Source organism: Pelobates fuscus, chromosome 9 (genome assembly GCF_036172605.1).
Source record: "Pelobates fuscus isolate aPelFus1 chromosome 9, aPelFus1.pri, whole genome shotgun sequence".
NCBI lineage: Eukaryota > Metazoa > Chordata > Amphibia > Anura > Pelobatidae > Pelobates > Pelobates fuscus.
In genome coordinates, this window is record NC_086325.1 from 44,726,645 (window position 1) to 44,744,798 (window position 18,154).

The 18,154-nt window shown below is 37.6% G+C and overlaps 15 non-coding genes across 15 annotated transcripts; all 15 read left to right on the top strand.

Moving 5' to 3' along the window:
- Positions 1-328: 328 nt before the first annotated feature.
- TRNAR-UCG (transfer RNA arginine (anticodon UCG)) lies at positions 329-401 on the top strand. The gene has a single exon. It is a non-coding gene; the product is annotated as a tRNA-Arg (tRNA).
- An 850-nt stretch (positions 402-1,251) lies between these two features.
- On the top strand, positions 1,252-1,324 carry TRNAR-UCG (transfer RNA arginine (anticodon UCG)). The gene has a single exon. It is a non-coding gene; the product is annotated as a tRNA-Arg (tRNA).
- Positions 1,325-2,184: 860 nt separating this feature from the next.
- On the top strand, positions 2,185-2,257 carry TRNAQ-UUG (transfer RNA glutamine (anticodon UUG)). Its single transcript has one exon. It is a non-coding gene; the product is annotated as a tRNA-Gln (tRNA).
- An 865-nt stretch (positions 2,258-3,122) lies between these two features.
- Positions 3,123-3,195, top strand: TRNAR-UCG (transfer RNA arginine (anticodon UCG)). Its single transcript has one exon. It is a non-coding gene; the product is annotated as a tRNA-Arg (tRNA).
- An 857-nt stretch (positions 3,196-4,052) lies between these two features.
- TRNAR-UCG (transfer RNA arginine (anticodon UCG)) lies at positions 4,053-4,125 on the top strand. Its single transcript has one exon. It is a non-coding gene; the product is annotated as a tRNA-Arg (tRNA).
- An 857-nt stretch (positions 4,126-4,982) lies between these two features.
- On the top strand, positions 4,983-5,055 carry TRNAR-UCG (transfer RNA arginine (anticodon UCG)). Its single transcript has one exon. It is a non-coding gene; the product is annotated as a tRNA-Arg (tRNA).
- A 3,396-nt stretch (positions 5,056-8,451) lies between these two features.
- TRNAR-UCG (transfer RNA arginine (anticodon UCG)) lies at positions 8,452-8,524 on the top strand. Its single transcript has one exon. It is a non-coding gene; the product is annotated as a tRNA-Arg (tRNA).
- Positions 8,525-9,496: 972 nt separating this feature from the next.
- Positions 9,497-9,569, top strand: TRNAR-UCG (transfer RNA arginine (anticodon UCG)). The gene has a single exon. It is a non-coding gene; the product is annotated as a tRNA-Arg (tRNA).
- A 1,774-nt stretch (positions 9,570-11,343) lies between these two features.
- On the top strand, positions 11,344-11,416 carry TRNAR-UCG (transfer RNA arginine (anticodon UCG)). Its single transcript has one exon. It is a non-coding gene; the product is annotated as a tRNA-Arg (tRNA).
- Positions 11,417-12,012: 596 nt separating this feature from the next.
- On the top strand, positions 12,013-12,085 carry TRNAR-UCG (transfer RNA arginine (anticodon UCG)). The gene has a single exon. It is a non-coding gene; the product is annotated as a tRNA-Arg (tRNA).
- A 1,777-nt stretch (positions 12,086-13,862) lies between these two features.
- Positions 13,863-13,935, top strand: TRNAR-UCG (transfer RNA arginine (anticodon UCG)). Its single transcript has one exon. It is a non-coding gene; the product is annotated as a tRNA-Arg (tRNA).
- Positions 13,936-14,532: 597 nt separating this feature from the next.
- Positions 14,533-14,605, top strand: TRNAR-UCG (transfer RNA arginine (anticodon UCG)). The gene has a single exon. It is a non-coding gene; the product is annotated as a tRNA-Arg (tRNA).
- A 1,777-nt stretch (positions 14,606-16,382) lies between these two features.
- TRNAR-UCG (transfer RNA arginine (anticodon UCG)) lies at positions 16,383-16,455 on the top strand. Its single transcript has one exon. It is a non-coding gene; the product is annotated as a tRNA-Arg (tRNA).
- A 596-nt stretch (positions 16,456-17,051) lies between these two features.
- TRNAR-UCG (transfer RNA arginine (anticodon UCG)) lies at positions 17,052-17,124 on the top strand. Its single transcript has one exon. It is a non-coding gene; the product is annotated as a tRNA-Arg (tRNA).
- Positions 17,125-17,977: 853 nt separating this feature from the next.
- On the top strand, positions 17,978-18,050 carry TRNAR-UCG (transfer RNA arginine (anticodon UCG)). Its single transcript has one exon. It is a non-coding gene; the product is annotated as a tRNA-Arg (tRNA).
- The last annotated feature ends 104 nt before the right edge of the window (positions 18,051-18,154 follow it).

The window sequence follows — 18,154 nt, forward strand, 5'->3', positions numbered from 1 at the left end:
GTTGTCAAGTTTGAAGAATTGAAACATCTGCATTCCCTTCTAACAGTAGATTTCCTCTATTTGACTGAGCGGACAAATTCGGCTCTGCTCATTTCTGGGGAATCGAAAATCAAGATGTTGTTTTGGTAAGCTTTGCCTTTCTTCCATCGTTACTTAATCCATCTTTTAAAATTGCTGTCACTGCTTGAAAGAGTGTGCAGTAAGTGGTGCCTCTTTCGGACAAAGGGAGGTTTCTCCAATTTTTTTCACAAGTTGAATCGCTTCTGCAATTTGTCATGCTATGTTTTTTCCTTTTCCCAGATACGCTGCCACACACACCCAAAATTGAGACCGGGTGGCCTAATGGATAAGGCGTCTGACTTCGAATCAGAAGATTGAGGGTTCGAGTCCCTTCGTGGTCGATGTTTATGAAGCTTCAAACACCAATGCAGAAGCCTGGCATGTCATGTTCTTCTGAAAAGGGGCAAGTTACTTTTAATGAGAAAAATTGGTGCGTTTAACTAAATCAAACAACCCTATGATGGAAAATTACTACAAATATAAGAAAAAGGACAGTTTCCTTCAAATCTTTTAAAGCAAACCTTTAAAAAAAAGTCATCAGAAACAGAGGGATATATTTGAAGAAGTTACCTGGTGGAAACACTGCTTTTAGCCATTGTTAGAGAAATGAAAACAGAAAAATTCTTTGGAAATCATGCTATTTCTTTCTCATCATTTTATGCAAATCATTGGAATTGCCACTTATGACAAAAAGAGAGAGCTCTGAAAGTGTGTTTCTAACAAAAGGCAGTTTTCTCTCTCAAATTGTTTCACAAGTTTGAAAAAAATGAAGCATCTGCATTAACTCCTAAAGGTGTCCATGTTTTCTGCCAAGTGACCTCATGGAAGAGGAGGATTCTGTTTTGGCTTGTCCTTCCACGTTGTTGTCAAGTTTGAAGAATTGAAACATCTGCATTCCCTTCTAACAGTAGATTTCCTCTATTTGACTGAGCGGACAAATTCGGCTCTGCTCATTTCTGGGGAATCGAAAATCAAGATGTTGTTTTGCAAAGCTTTGCCTTTCTTCCATCGTTACTTAATCCATCTTTTAAAATTGCTGTCACTGCTTGAAAGAGTGTGCAGTAAGTGGTGCCTCTTTCGGACAAAGGGAGGTTTCTCCAATTTTTTTCACAAGTTGAATCGCTTCTGCAATTTGTCATGCTATGTTTTTTTCTTTTTCCCAGATACGCTGCCACACACACCCAAAATTGAGACCGCGTGGCCTAATGGATAAGGCGTCTGACTTCGAATCAGAAGATTGAGGGTTTGAGTCCCTTCGTGGTCGATGTTTATGAAGCTTCAAACACCATTGCAGAAGCCTGGCATGTCATGTTCTTCTGAAAAGGGGAAAGTTTCTTTGTTACTTTCAATGAGAAAAATTGGTGCGTTTAACTAAATCAAACAACCCTATGATGGAAAATTACTACAAATATAAGATAAAGGACAGTTTCCTTCAAATCTTTTAAAGCAAACCTTTAAAAAAAAAAGTCATCAGAAACAGAGGGATATATTTGAAGAAGTTACCTGGTGGAAACACTGCTTTTAGCCATTGTTAGAGAAATGAAAACAGAAAAATTCTTTGGAAATCATGCTATTTCTTTCTCATCAACTTATGCAAATCATTGGAATTGCCACTTATGCCAAAAAGAGAGAGCTCTGAAAGTGTGTTTCTAACAAATGGCAGTTTTCACTCTCAAATTGTTTCACAAGTTTGAACAAAAATGAAGCATCTGCATTAACTCCTAAAGGTGTCCATGTTTTCTGCCAAGTGACCTCATGGAAGAGGAGGATTCTGTTTTGGCTTGTCCTTCCACGTTGTTGTCAAGTTTGAAGAATTGAAACATCTGCATTCCCTTCTAACAGTAGATTTCCTCTATTTGACTGAGCGGACAAATTCGGCTCTGCTCATTTCTGGGGAATCGAAAATCAAGATGTTGTTTTGGTAAGCTTTGCCTTTCTTCCATCGTTACTTAATCCATCTTTTAAAATTGCTGTCACTGCTTGAAAGAGTGTGCAGTAAGTGGTGCCTCTTTCGGACAAAGGGAGGTTTCTCCAATTTTTTTCACAAGTTGAATCGCTTCTGCAATTTGTCATGCTATGTTTTTTCCTTTTCCCAGATACGCTGCCACACACACCCAAAATTGAGACCGGGTGGCCTAATGGATAAGGCGTCTGACTTTGAATCAGAAGATTGAGGGTTCGAGTCCCTTCGTGGTCGATGTTTATGAAGCTTCAAACACCAATGCAGAAGCCTGGCAATGCAGAAGCCTGGCATGTCATGTTCTTCTGAAAAGGGGCAAGTTACTTTTAATGAGAAAAATTGGTGCGTTTAACTAAATCAAACAACCCGATGATGGAAAATTACTACAAATATAAGAAAAAGGACAGTTTCCTTCAAATCTTTTAAAGCAAACCTTTAAAAAAAAGTCATCAGAAACAGAGGGATATATTTGAAGAAGTTACCTGGTGGAAACACTGCTTTTAGCCATTGTTAGAGAAATGAAAACAGAAAAATTCTTTGGAAATCATGCTATTTCTTTCTCATCAACTTATGCAAATCATTGGAATTGCCACTTATGCCAAAAAGAGAGAGCTCTGAAAGTGTGTTTCTAACAAAAGGCAGTTTTCTCTCTCAAATTGTTTCACAAGTTTGAAAAAAATGAAGCATCTGCATTAACTCCTAAAGGTGTCCATGTTTTCTGCCAAGTGACCTCATGGAAGAGGAGGATTCTGTTTTGGCTTGTCCTTCCACGTTGTTGTCAAGTTTGAAGAATTGAAACATCTGCATTCCCTTCTAACAGTAGATTTCCTCTATTTGACTGAGCGGACAAATTCGGCTCTGCTCATTTCTGGGGAATCGAAAATCAAGATGTTGTTTTGCAAAGCTTTGCCTTTCTTCTATCGTTACTTAATCCATCTTTTAAAATTGCTGTCACTGCTTGAAAGAGTGTGCAGTAAGTGGTGCCTCTATCGGACAAAGGGAGGTTTCTCCAATTTTTTTCACAAGTTGAATCGCTTCTGCAATTTGTCATGCTATGTTTTTTCCTTTTCCCAGATACGCTGCCACACACACCCAAAATTGAGACCGCGTGGCCTAATGGATAAGGTGTCTGACTTCGAATCAGAAGATTGAGGGTTCGAGTCCCTTCGTGGTCAATGTTTATGAAGCTTCAAACACCATTGCAGAAGCCTGGCTTGTCATGTTCTTCTGAAAAGGGGCAAGTTTCTTTATTACATTTAATGAAAAAAATTGGTGCGTTTAACTAAATCAAACAACCCTATGATGGAAAATTACTACAAATATAAGATAAAGGACAGTTTCCTTCAAATCTTTTAAAGCAAACCTTTAAAAAAAAGTCATCAGAAACAGAGGGATATATTTGAAGAAGTTACCTGGTGGAAACACTGCTTTTAGCCATTGTTAGAGAAATGAAAACAGAAAAATTCTTTGGAAATCATGCTATTTCTTTCTCATCAACTGATGCAAATCATTGGAATTGCCACTTATGCCAAAAAGAGAGAGCTCTGAAAGTGTGTTTCTAACAAATGGCAGTTTTCTCTCTCAAATTGTTTCACAAGTTTGAAAAAAATGAAGCATCTGCATTAACTCCTAAAGGTGTCCATGTTTTCTGCCAAGTGACCTCATGGAAGAGGAGGATTCTGTTTTGGCTTGTCCTTCCACGTTGTTGTCAAGTTTGAAGAATTGAAACATCTGCATTCCCTTCTAACAGTAGATTTCCTCTATTTGACTGAGCGGACAAATTCGGCTCTGCTCATTTCTGGGGAATCGAAAATCAAGATGTTGTTTTGCAAAGCTTTGCCTTTCTTCCATCGTTACTTAATCCATCTTTTAAAATTGCTGTCACTGCTTGAAAGAGTGTGCAGTAAGTGGTGCCTCTATCGGACAAAGGGAGGTTTCTCCAATTTTTTTCACAAGTTGAATCGCTTCTGCAATTTGTCATGCTATGTTTTTTCCTTTTCCCAGATACGCTGCCACACACACCCAAAATTGAGACCGCGTGGCCTAATGGATAAGGCGTCTGACTTCGAATCAGAAGATTGAGGGTTCGAGTCCCTTCGTGGTCAATGTTTATGAAGCTTCAAACACCATTGCAGAAGCCTGGCTTGTCATGTTCTTCTGAAAAGGGGCAAGTTTCTTTATTACATTTAATGAAAAAAATTGGTGCGTTTAACTAAATCAAACAACCCTATGATGGAAAATTACTACAAATATAAGATAAAGGACAGTTTCCTTCAAATCTTTTAAAGCAAACCTTTAAAAAAAAGTCATCAGAAACAGAGGGATATATTTGAAGAAGTTACCTGGTGGAAACACTGCTTTTAGCCATTGTTAGAGAAATGAAAACAGAAAAATTCTTTGGAAATCATGCTATTTCTTTCTCATCAACTGATGCAAATCATTGGAATTGCCACTTATGCCAAAAAGAGAGAGCTCTGAAAGTGTGTTTCTAACAAATGGCAGTTTTCTCTCTCAAATTGTTTCACAAGTTTGAAAAAAATGAAGCATCTGCATTAACTCCTAAAGGTGTCCATGTTTTCTGCCAAGTGACCTCATGGAAGAGGAGGATTCTGTTTTGGCTTGTCCTTCCACGTTGTTGTCAAGTTTGAAGAATTGAAACATCTGCATTCCCTTCTAACAGTAGATTTCCTCTATTTGACTGAGCGGACAAATTCGGCTCTGCTCATTTCTGGGGAATCGAAAATCAAGATGTTGTTTTGCAAAGCTTTGCCTTTCTTCCATCGTTACTTAATCCATATTTTAAAATTGCTGTCACTGCTTGAAAGAGTGTGCAGTAAGTGGTGCCTCTTTCGGACAAAGGGAGGTTTCTCCAATTTTTTTCACAAGTTGAATCGCTTCTGCAATTTGTCATGCTATGTTTTTTCTTTTTCCCAGATACGCTGCCACACACACCCAAAATTGAGACCGCGTGGCCTAATGGATAAGGCGTCTGACTTCGAATCAGAAGATTGAGGGTTCGAGTCCCTTCGTGGTCGATGTTTATGAAGCTTCAAACACCAATGCAGAAGCCTGTTATGTTCTTCTGAAAAGGGGCAAGTTACTTTTAATGAGAAAAATTGGTGCGTTTAATTAAATCAAACGACCCTATGATGGAAAATTACTACAAATATAAGAAAAAGGACAGTTTCCTTCAAATCTTTTAAAGCAAACCTTTAAAAAAAAGTCATCAGAAACAGAGGGATATATTTGAAGAAGTTACCTGGTGGAAACACTGCTTTTAGCCATTGTTAGGGAAATGAAAACAGAAAAATTCTTTGGAAATCATGCTACTTCTTTCTCATCAACTTATGCAAATCATTGGAATTGCCACTTATGCCAAAAAGAGAGAGCTCTGAAAGTGTGTTTCTAACAAAAGGCAGTTTTCTCTCTCAAATTGTTTCACAAGTTTGAAAAAAATGAAGCATCTGCATTAACTCCTAAAGGTGTTTTGCAAAGCTTTGCCTTTCTTCCATCGTTACTTAATCCATCTTTTAAAATTGCTGTCACTGCTTGAAAGAATGTGCAGTAAGTGGTGCGTCTTTCGGACAAAGGCAGGTTTCTCCAATTTTTTTCACAAGTTGAATCGCTTCTGCAATTTGTCATGCTATGTTTTTTCTTTTTCCCAGATACGCTGCCAAACACACCCAAAATTGAGACCGCGTGGCCTAATGGATAAGGCGTCTGACTTCAAATCAGAAGATTGAGGGTTCGAGTCCCTTCGTGGTCGATGTTTATGAAGCTTCAAACACCAATGCAGAAGCCTGGCATGTCATGTTCTTCTGAAAAGGGGCAAATTTCTTTATTACATTTAATGAAAAAAATTGGTGCGTTTAACTAAATCAAACAACCCTATGATGGAAAATTACTACAAATATAAGATAAAGGACAGTTTCCTTCAAATCTTTTAAAGCAAACCTTTAAAAAAAAGTCATCAGAAACAGAGGGTTATATTTGAAGAAGTTACCTGGTGGAAACACTGCTTTTAGCCATTGTTAGAAAAATGAAAACAGAAAAATTCTTTGGAAATCATGCTATTTCTTTCTCATCAACTTATGCAAATCATTGGAATTGCCACTTATGCCAAAAAGAGAGAGCTCTGAAAGTGTGTTTCTAACAAATGGCAGTTTTCTCTCTCAAATTGTTTCACAAGTTTGAAAAAAATGAAGCATCTGCATTAATTACTAAAGGTGTCCATGTTTTCTGCCAAGTGACCTCATGGAAGAGGAGGATTCTGTTTTGGCTTGTCCTTCCACGTTGTTGTCAAGTTTGAAGAATTGAAACATCTGCATTCCCTTCTAACAGTAGATTTCCTCTATTTGACTGAGCGGACAAATTGATGACCCTATGATGGAAAATTACTACAAATATAAGAAAAAGGACAGTTTCCTTCAAATCTTTTAAAGCAAACCTTTAAAAAAAGTCATCAAAAACAGAGGGATATATTTGAAGAAGTTACCTGGTGGAAACACTGCTTTTAGCCATTGTTAGGGAAATGAAAACAGAAAAATTCTTTGGAAATCATGCTATTTCTTTCTCATCAACTTATGCAAATCATTGGAATTGCCACTGAAAGTGTGTTTCTAACAAAAGGCAGTTTTCTCTCTCAAATTGTTTCACAAGTTTGAAAAAAATGAAGAATCTGCATTAACTCCTAAAGGTGCCTCTTTCGGACAAAGGCAGGTTTCTCCAATTTTTTTCACAAGTTGAATCGCTTCTGCAATTTGTCATGCTATGTTTTTTCTTTTTCCCAGATACGCTGCCACACACACCCAAAATTGAGACCGCGTGGCCTAATGGATAAGGCGTCTGACTTCAAATCAGAAGATTGAGGGTTCGAGTCCCTTCGTGGTCGATGTTTATGAAGTTTCATACACCAATGTAGAAGCCTGGCATGTCATGTTCTTCTGAAAAGGGGCAAGTTTGTTTGTTACTTTTAATGAGAAAAATTGGTGCGTTTAACTAAATCAAACAACCCTATGATGGAAAATTACTATAAATATAAGATAAAGGACAGTTTCCTTCAAATCTTTTAAAGCAAACCATGAAAAAAAGTCATCAGAAACAGAGGGATATATTTGAAGAAGTTACATGGTGGAAACACTGCTTTTAGCCATTGTTAGAGAAATGAAAACAGAAAAATTCTTTGGAAATCATGCTATTTCTTTCTCATCAACTTATGCAAATCATTGGAATTGCCACTTATGCCTAAAATTCGGCTCTGCTCATTTCTGGGAAATCGAAAATCAAGATGTTGTTTTGGTAAGCTTTGCCTTTCTTCCATCGTTACTTAATCCATCTTTTAAAATTGCTGTCACTGCTTGAAAGAGTGTGCAGTAAGTGGTGCCTCTTTCGGACAAAGGGAGGTTTCTCCAATTTTTTTCACAAGTTGAATCGCTTCTGCAATTTGTCATGCTATGTTTTTTCTTTTTCCCAGATACGCTGCCACACACACCCAAAATTGAGACCGCGTGGCCTAATGGATAAGGCGTCTGACTTCGAATCAGAAGATTGAGGGTTCGAGTCTATTCGTGGTCGATGTTTATGAAGCTTTAAACACAATTGCAGAAGCCTGGCATGTCATGTTCTTCTGAAAAGGGGCAAGTTTCTTTATTACATTTAATGAAAAAAATTGGTGCGTTTAACTAAATCAAACAACCCTATGATGGAAAATTACTACAAATATAAGATAAAGGACAGTTTCCTTCAAATCTTTTAAAGCAAACCTTTAAAAAAAAGTCATCAGAAACAGAGGGATATATTTGAAGAAGTTATCTGGTGGAAACACTGCTTTTAGCCATTGTTAGAGAAATGAAAACAGAAAAATTCTTTGGAAATCATGCTTTTTCTTTCTCATCAACTGATGCAAATCATTGGAATTGCCACTTATGCCAAAAAGAGAGAGCTCTGAAAGTGTGTTTCTAACAAATGGCAGTTTTCTCTCTCAAATTGTTTCACAAGTTTGAAAAAAATGAAGCATCTGCATTAACTCCTAAAGGTGTCCATGTTTTCTGCCAAGTGACCTCATGGAAGAGGAGGATTCTGTTTTGGCTTGTCCTTCCACGTTGTTGTCAAGTTTGAAGAATTGAAACATCTGCATTCCCTTCTAACAGTAGATTTCCTCTATTTGACTGAGCGGACAAATTCGGCTCTGCTCATTTCTGGGGAATCGAAAATCAAGATGTTGTTTTGCAAAGCTTTGCCTTTCTTCCATCGTTACTTAATCCATATTTTAAAATTGCTGTCACTGCTTGAAAGAGTGTGCAGTAAGTGGTGCCTCTTTCGGACAAAGGGAGGTTTCTCCAATTTTTTTCACAAGTTGAATCGCTTCTGCAATTTGTCATGCTATGTTTTTTCTTTTTCCCAGATACGCTGCCACACACACCCAAAATTGAGACCGCGTGGCCTAATGGATAAGGCGTCTGACTTCGAATCAGAAGATTGAGGGTTCGAGTCCCTTCGTGGTCGATGTTTATGAAGCTTCAAACACCAATGCAGAAGCCTGTTATGTTCTTCTGAAAAGGGGCAAGTTACTTTTAATGAGAAAAATTGGTGCGTTTAATTAAATCAAACGACCCTATGATGGAAAATTACTACAAATATAAGAAAAAGGACAGTTTCCTTCAAATCTTTTAAAGCAAACCTTTAAAAAAAAGTCATCAGAAACAGAGGGATATATTTGAAGAAGTTACCTGGTGGAAACACTGCTTTTAGCCATTGTTAGGGAAATGAAAACAGAAAAATTCTTTGGAAATCATGCTATTTCTTTCTCATCAACTTATGCAAATCATTGGAATTGCCACTTATGCCAAAAAGAGAGAGCTCTGAAAGTGTGTTTCTAACAAAAGGCAGTTTTCTCTCTCAAATTGTTTCACAAGTTTGAAAAAAATGAAGCATCTGCATTAACTCCTAAAGGTGTTTTGCAAAGCTTTGCCTTTCTTCCATCGTTACTTAATCCATCTTTTAAAATTGCTGTCACTGCTTGAAAGAATGTGCAGTAAGTGGTGCGTCTTTCGGACAAAGGCAGGTTTCTCCAATTTTTTTCACAAGTTGAATCGCTTCTGCAATTTGTCATGCTATGTTTTTTCTTTTTCCCAGATACGCTGCCAAACACACCCAAAATTGAGACCGCGTGGCCTAATGGATAAGGCGTCTGACTTCGAATCAGAAGACTGAGGGTTCGGGTCCCTTCGTGGTCGATGTTTATGAAGCTTCAAACACCAATGCAGAAGCCTGGCATGTCATGTTCTTCTGAAAAGGGGCAAATTTCTTTATTACATTTAATGAAAAAAATTGGTGCGTTTAACTAAATCAAACAACCCTATGATGGAAAATTACTACAAATATAAGATAAAGGACAGTTTCCTTCAAATCTTTAAAAGCAAACCTTTAAAAAAAAGTAATCAGAAACAGAGGGTTATATTTGAAGAAGAATATTGAGACCAGGTGGCCTAATGGATAAGGCGTCTGACTTCGAATCAGAAGATTGAGGGTTCGAGTCCCTTCGTGGTCGATGTTTATGAAGCTTCAAACACCAATGCAGAAGCCTGGCATGTCATGTTCTTCTGAAAAGGGGCAAGTTACTTTTAATGAGAAAAATTGGTGCGTTTAATTAAATCAAACAACCCTATGATGGAAAATTACTACAAATATAAGATAAAGGACAGTTTCCTTCAAATCTTTTAAAGCAAACCTTTAAAAAAAAGTCATCAGAAAAAGAGGGATATATTTGAAGAAGTTACCTGCTGGAAACACTGCTTTTAGCCATTGTTAGAGAAATGAAAACAGAAAAATTCTTTGGAAATCATGCTATTTCTTTCTCATCAACTGATGCAAATCATTGGAATTGCCACTTATGGCAAAAAGAGAGAGCTCTGAAAGTGTGTTTCTAACAAATGGCAGTTTTCTCTCTCTAATTGTTTCACAAGTTTGAAAAAAATGAAGCATCTGCATTAACTCCTAAAGGTGTCCATGTTTTCTGCCAAGTGACCTCATGGAAGAGGAGGATTCTGTTTTGGCTTGTCCTTCCACGTTGTTGTCAAGTTTGAAGAATTGAAACATCTGCATTCCCTTCTAACAGTAGATTTCCTCTATTTGACTGAGCGGACAAATTCGGCTCTGCTCATTTCTGGGGAATCGAAAATCAAGATGTTGTTTTGCAAAGCTTTGCCTTTCTTCCATCGTTACTTAATCCATATTTTAAAATTGCTGTCACTGCTTGAAATAGTGTGCAGTAAGTGGTGCCTCTTTCGGACAAAGGGAGGTTTCTCCAATTTTTTTCACAAGTTGAATCGCTTCTGCAATTTGTCATGCTATGTTTTTTTCTTTTTCCCAGATACGCTGCCACACACACCCAAAATTGAGACCGCGTGGCCTAATGGATAAGGCGTCTGACTTCGAATCAGAAGATTGAGCGTTCGAGTCCCTTCGTGGTCGATGTTTATGAAGCTTCAAACACCATTGCAGAAGCCTGTCATGTTCTTCTGAAAAGGGGCAAGTTTCTTTATTACATTTAATGAAAAAAATTGGTGCGTTTAACTAAATCAAACAACCCTATGATGGAAAATTACTACAAATATAAGATAAAGGACAGTTTCCTTCAAATCTTTTAAAGCAAACCTTTAAAAAAAAGTCATCAGAAACAGAGGGATATATTTGAAGAAGTTACCTGGTGGAAACACTGCTTTTAGCCATTGTTAGAGAAATGAAAACAGAAAAATTCTTTGGAAATCATGCTATTTCTTTCTCATCAACTGATGCAAATCATTGGAATTGCCACTTATGGCAAAAAGAGAGAGCTCTGAAAGTGTGTTTCTAACAAATGGCAGTTTTCTCTCTCAAATTGTTTCACAAGTTTGAAAAAAATGAAGCATCTGCATTAACTCCTAAAGGTGTCCATGTTTTCTGCCAAGTGACCTCATGGAAGAGGAGGATTCTGTTTTGGCTTGTCCTTCCACGTTGTTGTCAAGTTTGAAGAATTGAAACATCTGCATTCCCTTCTAACAGTAGATTTCCTCTATTTGACTGAGCGGACAAATTCGGCTCTGCTCATTTCTGGGGAATCGAAAATCAAGATGTTGTTTTGCAAAGCTTTGCCTTTCTTCCATCGTTACTTAATCCATATTTTAAAATTGCTGTCACTGCTTGAAAGAGTGTGCAGTAAGTGGTGCCTCTTTCGGACAAAGGGAGGTTTCTCCAATTTTTTTCACAAGTTGAATCGCTTCATAATTTGTCATTCTATGTTTTTTCTTTTTCCCAGATACGCTGCCACACACACCCAAAATTGAGACCGTGTGGCCTAATGGATAAGGCGTCTGACTTCGAATCAGAAGATTGAGGGTTCGAGTCCCTTCGTGGTCGATGTTTATGAAGCTTCAAACACCAATGCAGAAGCATGTTATGTTCTTCTGAAAAGGGGCAAGTTACTTTTAATGAGAAAAATTGGTGCGTTTAACTAAATCAAACGACCCTATGATGGAAAATTACTACAAATATAAGAAAAAGGACAGTTTCCTTCAAATCTTTTAAAGCAAACCTTTAAAAAAAGTCATCAGAAACAGAGGGATATATTTGAAGAAGTTACCTGGTGGAAACACTGCTTTTAGCCATTGTTAGAGAAATGAAAACAGAAAAATTCTTTGGAAATCATGCTATTTCTTTCTCATCAACTTATGCAAATCATTGGAATTGCCACTTATGCCTAAAATTCGGCTCTGCTCATTTCTGGGAAATCGAAAATCAAAATGTTGTTTTGCAAAGCTTTGCCTTTCTTCCATCGTTACTTAATCTTCTTTTAAAATTGCTGTCACTGCTTGAAAGAGTGTGCAGTAAGTGGTGCCTCTTTCGGACAAAGGGAGGTTTCTCCAATTTTTTTCACAAGTTGAATCGCTTCTGCAATTTGTCATGCTATGTTTTTTCCTTTTCCCAGATACGCTGCCACACACACCCAAAATTGAGACCGCGTGGCCTAATGGATAAGGCGTCTGACTTCGAATCAGAAGAGTGAGGGTTCGAGTCCCTTCGTGGTCGATGTTAATGAAGCTTCAAACACCATTGCAGAAGCCTGTCATGTTCTTCTGAAAAGGGGCAAGTTTCTTTATTACATTTAATGAAAAAAATTGGTGCGTTTAACTAAATCAAACAACCCTATGATGGAAAATTACTACAAATATAAGATAAAGGACAGTTTCCTTCAAATCTTTTAAAGCAAACCTTTAAAAAAAAGTCATCAGAAACAGAGGGATATATTTGAAGAAGTTACCTGGTGGAAACACTGCTTTTAGCCATTGTTAGAGAAATGAAAACAGAAAAATTCTTTGGAAATCATGCTATTTCTTTCTCATCAATTTATGCAAATCATTGGAATTGCCACTTATGGCAAAAAGAGAGAGCTCTGAAAGTGTGTTTCTAACAAAAGGCAGTTTTCTCTCTCAAATTGTTTCACAAGTTTGAAAAAAATGAAGCATCTGCATTAACTCCTAAAGGTGTCCATGTTTTCTGCCAAGTGACCTCATGGAAGAGGAGGATTCTGTTTTGGCTTGTCCTTCCACGTTGTTGTCAAGTTTGAAGAATTGAAACATCTGCATTCCCTTCTAACAGTAGATTTCCTCTATTTGACTGAGCGGACAAATTCGGCTCTGCTCATTTCTGGGAAATCGAAAATCAAGATGTTGTTTTGCAAAGCTTTGCCTTTCTTCCATCGTTACTTAATCCATCTTTTAAAATTGCTGTCACTGCTTGAAAGAGTGTGCAGTAAGTGGTGCCTCTTTCGGACAAAGGGAGGTATCTCCAATTTTTTTCACAAGTTGAATCGCTTCTGCAATTTGTCATGCTATGTTTTTTTCTTTTTCCCAGATACGCTGCCACACACACCCAAAATTGAGACCGCGTGGCCTAATGGATAAGGCGTCTGACTTCGAATCAGAAGATTGAGCGTTCGAGTCCCTTAGTGGTCGATGTTTATGAAGCTTCAAACACCATTGCAGAAGCCTGTCATGTTCTTCTGAAAAGGGGCAAGTTTCTTTATTACATTTAATGAAAAAAATTGGTGCGTTTAACTAAATCAAACAACCCTATGATGGAAAATTACTACAAATATAAGATAAAGGACAGTTTCCTTCAAATCTTTTAAAGCAAACCTTTAAAAAAAAGTCATCAGAAACAGAGGGATATATTTGAAGAAGTTACCTGGTGGAAACACTGCTTTTAGCCATTGTTAGAGAAATGAAAACAGAAAAATTCTTTGGAAATCATGCTATTTCTTTCTCATCAACTGATGCAAATCATTGGAATTGCCACTTATGGCAAAAAGAGAGAGCTCTGAAAGTGTGTTTCTAACAAATGGCAGTTTTCTCTCTCAAATTGTTTCACAAGTTTGAAAAAAATGAAGCATCTGCATTAACTCCTAAAGGTGTCCATGTTTTCTGCCAAGTGACCTCATGGAAGAGGAGGATTCTGTTTTGGCTTGTCCTTCCACGTTGTTGTCAAGTTTGAAGAATTGAAACATCTGCATTCCCTTCTAACAGTAGATTTCCTCTATTTGACTGAGCGGACAAATTCGGCTCTGCTCATTTCTGGGGAATCGAAAATCAAGATGTTGTTTTGCAAAGCTTTGCCTTTCTTCCATCGTTACTTAATCCATATTTTAAAATTGCTGTCACTGCTTGAAAGAGTGTGCAGTAAGTGGTGCCTCTTTCGGACAAAGGGAGGTTTCTCCAATTTTTTTCACAAGTTGAATCGCTTCATAATTTGTCATTCTATGTTTTTTCTTTTTCCCAGATACGCTGCCACACACACCCAAAATTGAGACCGTGTGGCCTAATGGATAAGGCGTCTGACTTCGAATCAGAAGATTGAGGGTTCGAGTCCCTTCGTGGTCGATGTTTATGAAGCTTCAAACACCAATGCAGAAGCATGTTATGTTCTTCTGAAAAGGGGCAAGTTACTTTTAATGAGAAAAATTGGTGCGTTTAACTAAATCAAACGACCCTATGATGGAAAATTACTACAAATATAAGAAAAAGGACAGTTTCCTTCAAATCTTTTAAAGCAAACCTTTAAAAAAAGTCATCAGAAACAGAGGGATATATTTGAAGAAGTTACCTGGTGGAAACACTGCTTTTAGCCATTGTTAGAGAAATGAAAACAGAAAAATTCTTTGGAAATCATGCTATTTCTTTCTCATCAACTTATGCAAATCATTGGAATTGCCACTTATGCCTAAAATTCGGCTCTGCTCATTTCTGGGAAATCGAAAATCAAAATGTTGTTTTGCAAAGCTTTTTCCTTTCTTCCATCGTTACTTAATCTTCTTTTAAAATTGCTGTCACTGCTTGAAAGAGTGTGCAGTAAGTGGTGCCTCTTTCGGACAAAGGGAGGTTTCTCCAATTTTTTTCACAAGTTGAATCGCTTCTGCAATTTGTCATGCTATGTTTTTTCCTTTTCCCAGATACGCTGCCACACACACCCAAAATTGAGACCGCGTGGCCTAATGGATAAGGCGTCTGACTTCGAATCAGAAGAGTGAGGGTTCGAGTCCCTTCGTGGTCGATGTTAATGAAGCTTCAAACACCATTGCAGAAGCCTGTCATGTTCTTCTGAAAAGGGGCAAGTTTCTTTATTACATTTAATGAAAAAAATTGGTGCGTTTAACTAAATCAAACAACCCTATGATGGAAAATTACTACAAATATAAGATAAAGGACAGTTTCCTTCAAATCTTTTAAAGCAAACCTTTAAAAAAAAGTCATCAGAAACAGAGGGATATATTTGAAGAAGTTACCTGGTGGAAACACTGCTTTTAGCCATTGTTAGAGAAATGAAAACAGAAAAATTCTTTGGAAATCATGCTATTTCTTTCTCATCAATTTATGCAAATCATTGGAATTGCCACTTATGGCAAAAAGAGAGAGCTCTGAAAGTGTGTTTCTAACAAAAGGCAGTTTTCTCTCTCAAATTGTTTCACAAGTTTGAAAAAAATGAAGCATCTGCATTAACTCCTAAAGGTGTCCATGTTTTCTGCCAAGTGACCTCATGGAAGAGGAGGATTCTGTTTTGGCTTGTCCTTCCACGTTGTTGTCAAGTTTGAAGAATTGAAACATCTGCATTCCCTTCTAACAGTAGATTTCCTCTATTTGACTGAGCGGACAAATTCGGCTCTGCTCATTTCTGGGAAATCGAAAATCAAGATGTTGTTTTGCAAAGCTTTGCCTTTCTTCCATCGTTACTTAATCCATCTTTTAAAATTGCTGTCACTGCTTGAAAGAGTGTGCAGTAAGTGGTGCCTCTTTCGGACAAAGGGAGGTATCTCCAATTTTTTTCACAAGTTGAATCGCTTCTGCAATTTGTCATGCTATGTTTTTTTCTTTTTCCCAGATACGCTGCCACACACACCCAAAATTGAGACCGCGTGGCCTAATGGATAAGGCGTCTGACTTCGAATCAGAAGATTGAGCGTTCGAGTCCCTTCGTGGTCGATGTTTATGAAGCTTCAAACACCATTGCAGAAGCCTGTCATGTTTTTCTGAAAAGGGGCAAGTTTCTTTATTACATTTAATGAAAAAAATTGGTGCGTTTAACTAAATCAAACAACCCTATGATGGAAAATTACTACAAATATAAGATAAAGGACAGTTTCCTTCAAATCTTTTAAAGCAAACCTTTAAAAAAAAGTCATCAGAAACAGAGGGATATATTTGAAGAAGTTACCTGGTGGAAACACTGCTTTTAGCCATTGTTAGAGAAATGAAAACAGAAAAATTCTTTGGAAATCATGCTATTTCTTTCTCATCAACTGATGCAAATCATTGGAATTGCCACTTATGGCAAAAAGAGAGAGCTCTGAAAGTGTGTTTCTAACAAATGGCAGTTTTCTCTCTCAAATTGTTTCACAAGTTTGAAAAAAATGAAGCATCTGCATTAACTCCTAAAGGTGTCCATGTTTTCTGCCAAGTGACCTCATGGAAGAGGAGGATTCTGTTTTGGCTTGTCCTTCCACGTTGTTGTCAAGTTTGAAGAATTGAAACATCTGCATTCCCTTCTAACAGTAGATTTCCTCTATTTGACTGAGCGGACAAATTCGGCTCTGCTCATTTCTGGGGAATCGAAAATCAAGATGTTGTTTTGCAAAGCTTTGCCTTTCTTCCATCGTTACTTAATCCATATTTTAAAATTGCTGTCACTGCTTGAAAGAGTGTGCAGTAAGTGGTGCCTCTTTCGGACAAAGGGAGGTTTCTCCAATTTTTTTCACAAGTTGAATCGCTTCATAATTTGTCATTCTATGTTTTTTCTTTTTCCCAGATACGCTGCCACACACACCCAAAATTGAGACCGTGTGGCCTAATGGATAAGGCGTCTGACTTCGAATCAGAAGATTGAGGGTTCGAGTCCCTTCGTGGTCGATGTTTATGAAGCTTCAAACACCAATGCAGAAGCATGTTATGTTCTTCTGAAAAGGGGCAAGTTACTTTTAATGAGAAAAATTGGTGCGTTTAACTAAATCAAACGACCCTATGATGGAAAATTACTACAAATATAAGAAAAAGGACAGTTTCCTTCAAATCTTTTAAAGCAAACCTTTAAAAAAAGTCATCAGAAACAGAGGGATATATTTGAAGAAGTTACCTGGTGGAAACACTGCTTTTAGCCATTGTTAGAGAAATGAAAACAGAAAAATTCTTTGGAAATCATGCTATTTCTTTCTCATCAACTTATGCAAATCATTGGAATTGCCACTTATGCCTAAAATTCGGCTCTGCTCATTTCTGGGAAATCGAAAATCAAAATGTTGTTTTGCAAAGCTTTGCCTTTCTTCCATCGTTACTTAATCTTCTTTTAAAATAGCTGTCACTGCTTGAAAGAGTGTGCAGTAAGTGGTGCCTCTTTCGGACAAAGGGAGGTTTCTCCAATTTTTTTCACAAGTTGAATCGCTTCTGCAATTTGTCATGCTATGTTTTTTCCTTTTCCCAGATACGCTGCCACACACACCCAAAATTGAGACCGCGTGGCCTAATGGATAAGGCGTCTGACTTCGAATCAGAAGAGTGAGGGTTCGAGTCCCTTCGTGGTCGATGTTAATGAAGCTTCAAACACCATTGCAGAAGCCTGTCATGTTCTTCTGAAAAGGGGCAAGTTTCTTTATTACATTTAATGAAAAAAATTGGTGCGTTTAACTAAATCAAACAACCCTATGATGGAAAATTACTACAAATATAAGATAAAGGACAGTTTCCTTCAAATCTTTTAAAGCAAACCTTTAAAAAAAAGTCATCAGAAACAGAGGGATATATTTGAAGAAGTTACCTGGTGGAAACACTGCTTTTAGCCATTGTTAGAGAAATGAAAACAGAAAAATTCTTTGGAAATCATGCTATTTCTTTCTCATCAATTTATGCAAATCATTGGAATTGCCACTTATGGCAAAAAGAGAGAGCTCTGAAAGTGTGTTTCTAACAAAAGGCAGTTTTCTCTCTCAAATTGTTTCACAAGTTTGAAAAAAATGAAGCATCTGCATTAACTCCTAAAGGTGTCCATGTTTTCTGCCAAGTGACCTCATGGAAGAGGAGGATTCTGTTTTGGCTTGTCCTTCCACGTTGTTGTCAAGTTTGAAGAATTGAAACATCTGCATTCCCTTCTAACAGTAGATTTCCTCTATTTGACTGAGCGGACAAATTCGGCTCTGCTCATTTCTGGGAAATCGAAAATCAAGATGTTGTTTTGCAAAGCTTTGCCTTTCTTCCATCGTTACTTAATCCATCTTTTAAAATTGCTGTCACTGCTTGAAAGAGTGTGCAGTAAGTGGTGCCTCTTTCGGACAAAGGGAGGTATCTCCAATTTTTTTCACAAGTTGAATCGCTTCTGCAATTTGTCATGCTATGTTTTTTTCTTTTTCCCAGATACGCTGCCACACACACCTAAAATTGAGACCGCGTGGCCTAATGGATAAGGCGTCTGACTTCGAATCAGAAGATTGAGGGTTCGAGTCCCTTCGTGGTCGATGTTTATGAAGCTTCAAACACCATTGCAGAAGCCTGGCATGTCATGTTCTTCTGAAAAGGGGCAAGTTTCTTTGTTACTTTTAATGAGAAAAATTGGTGCGTT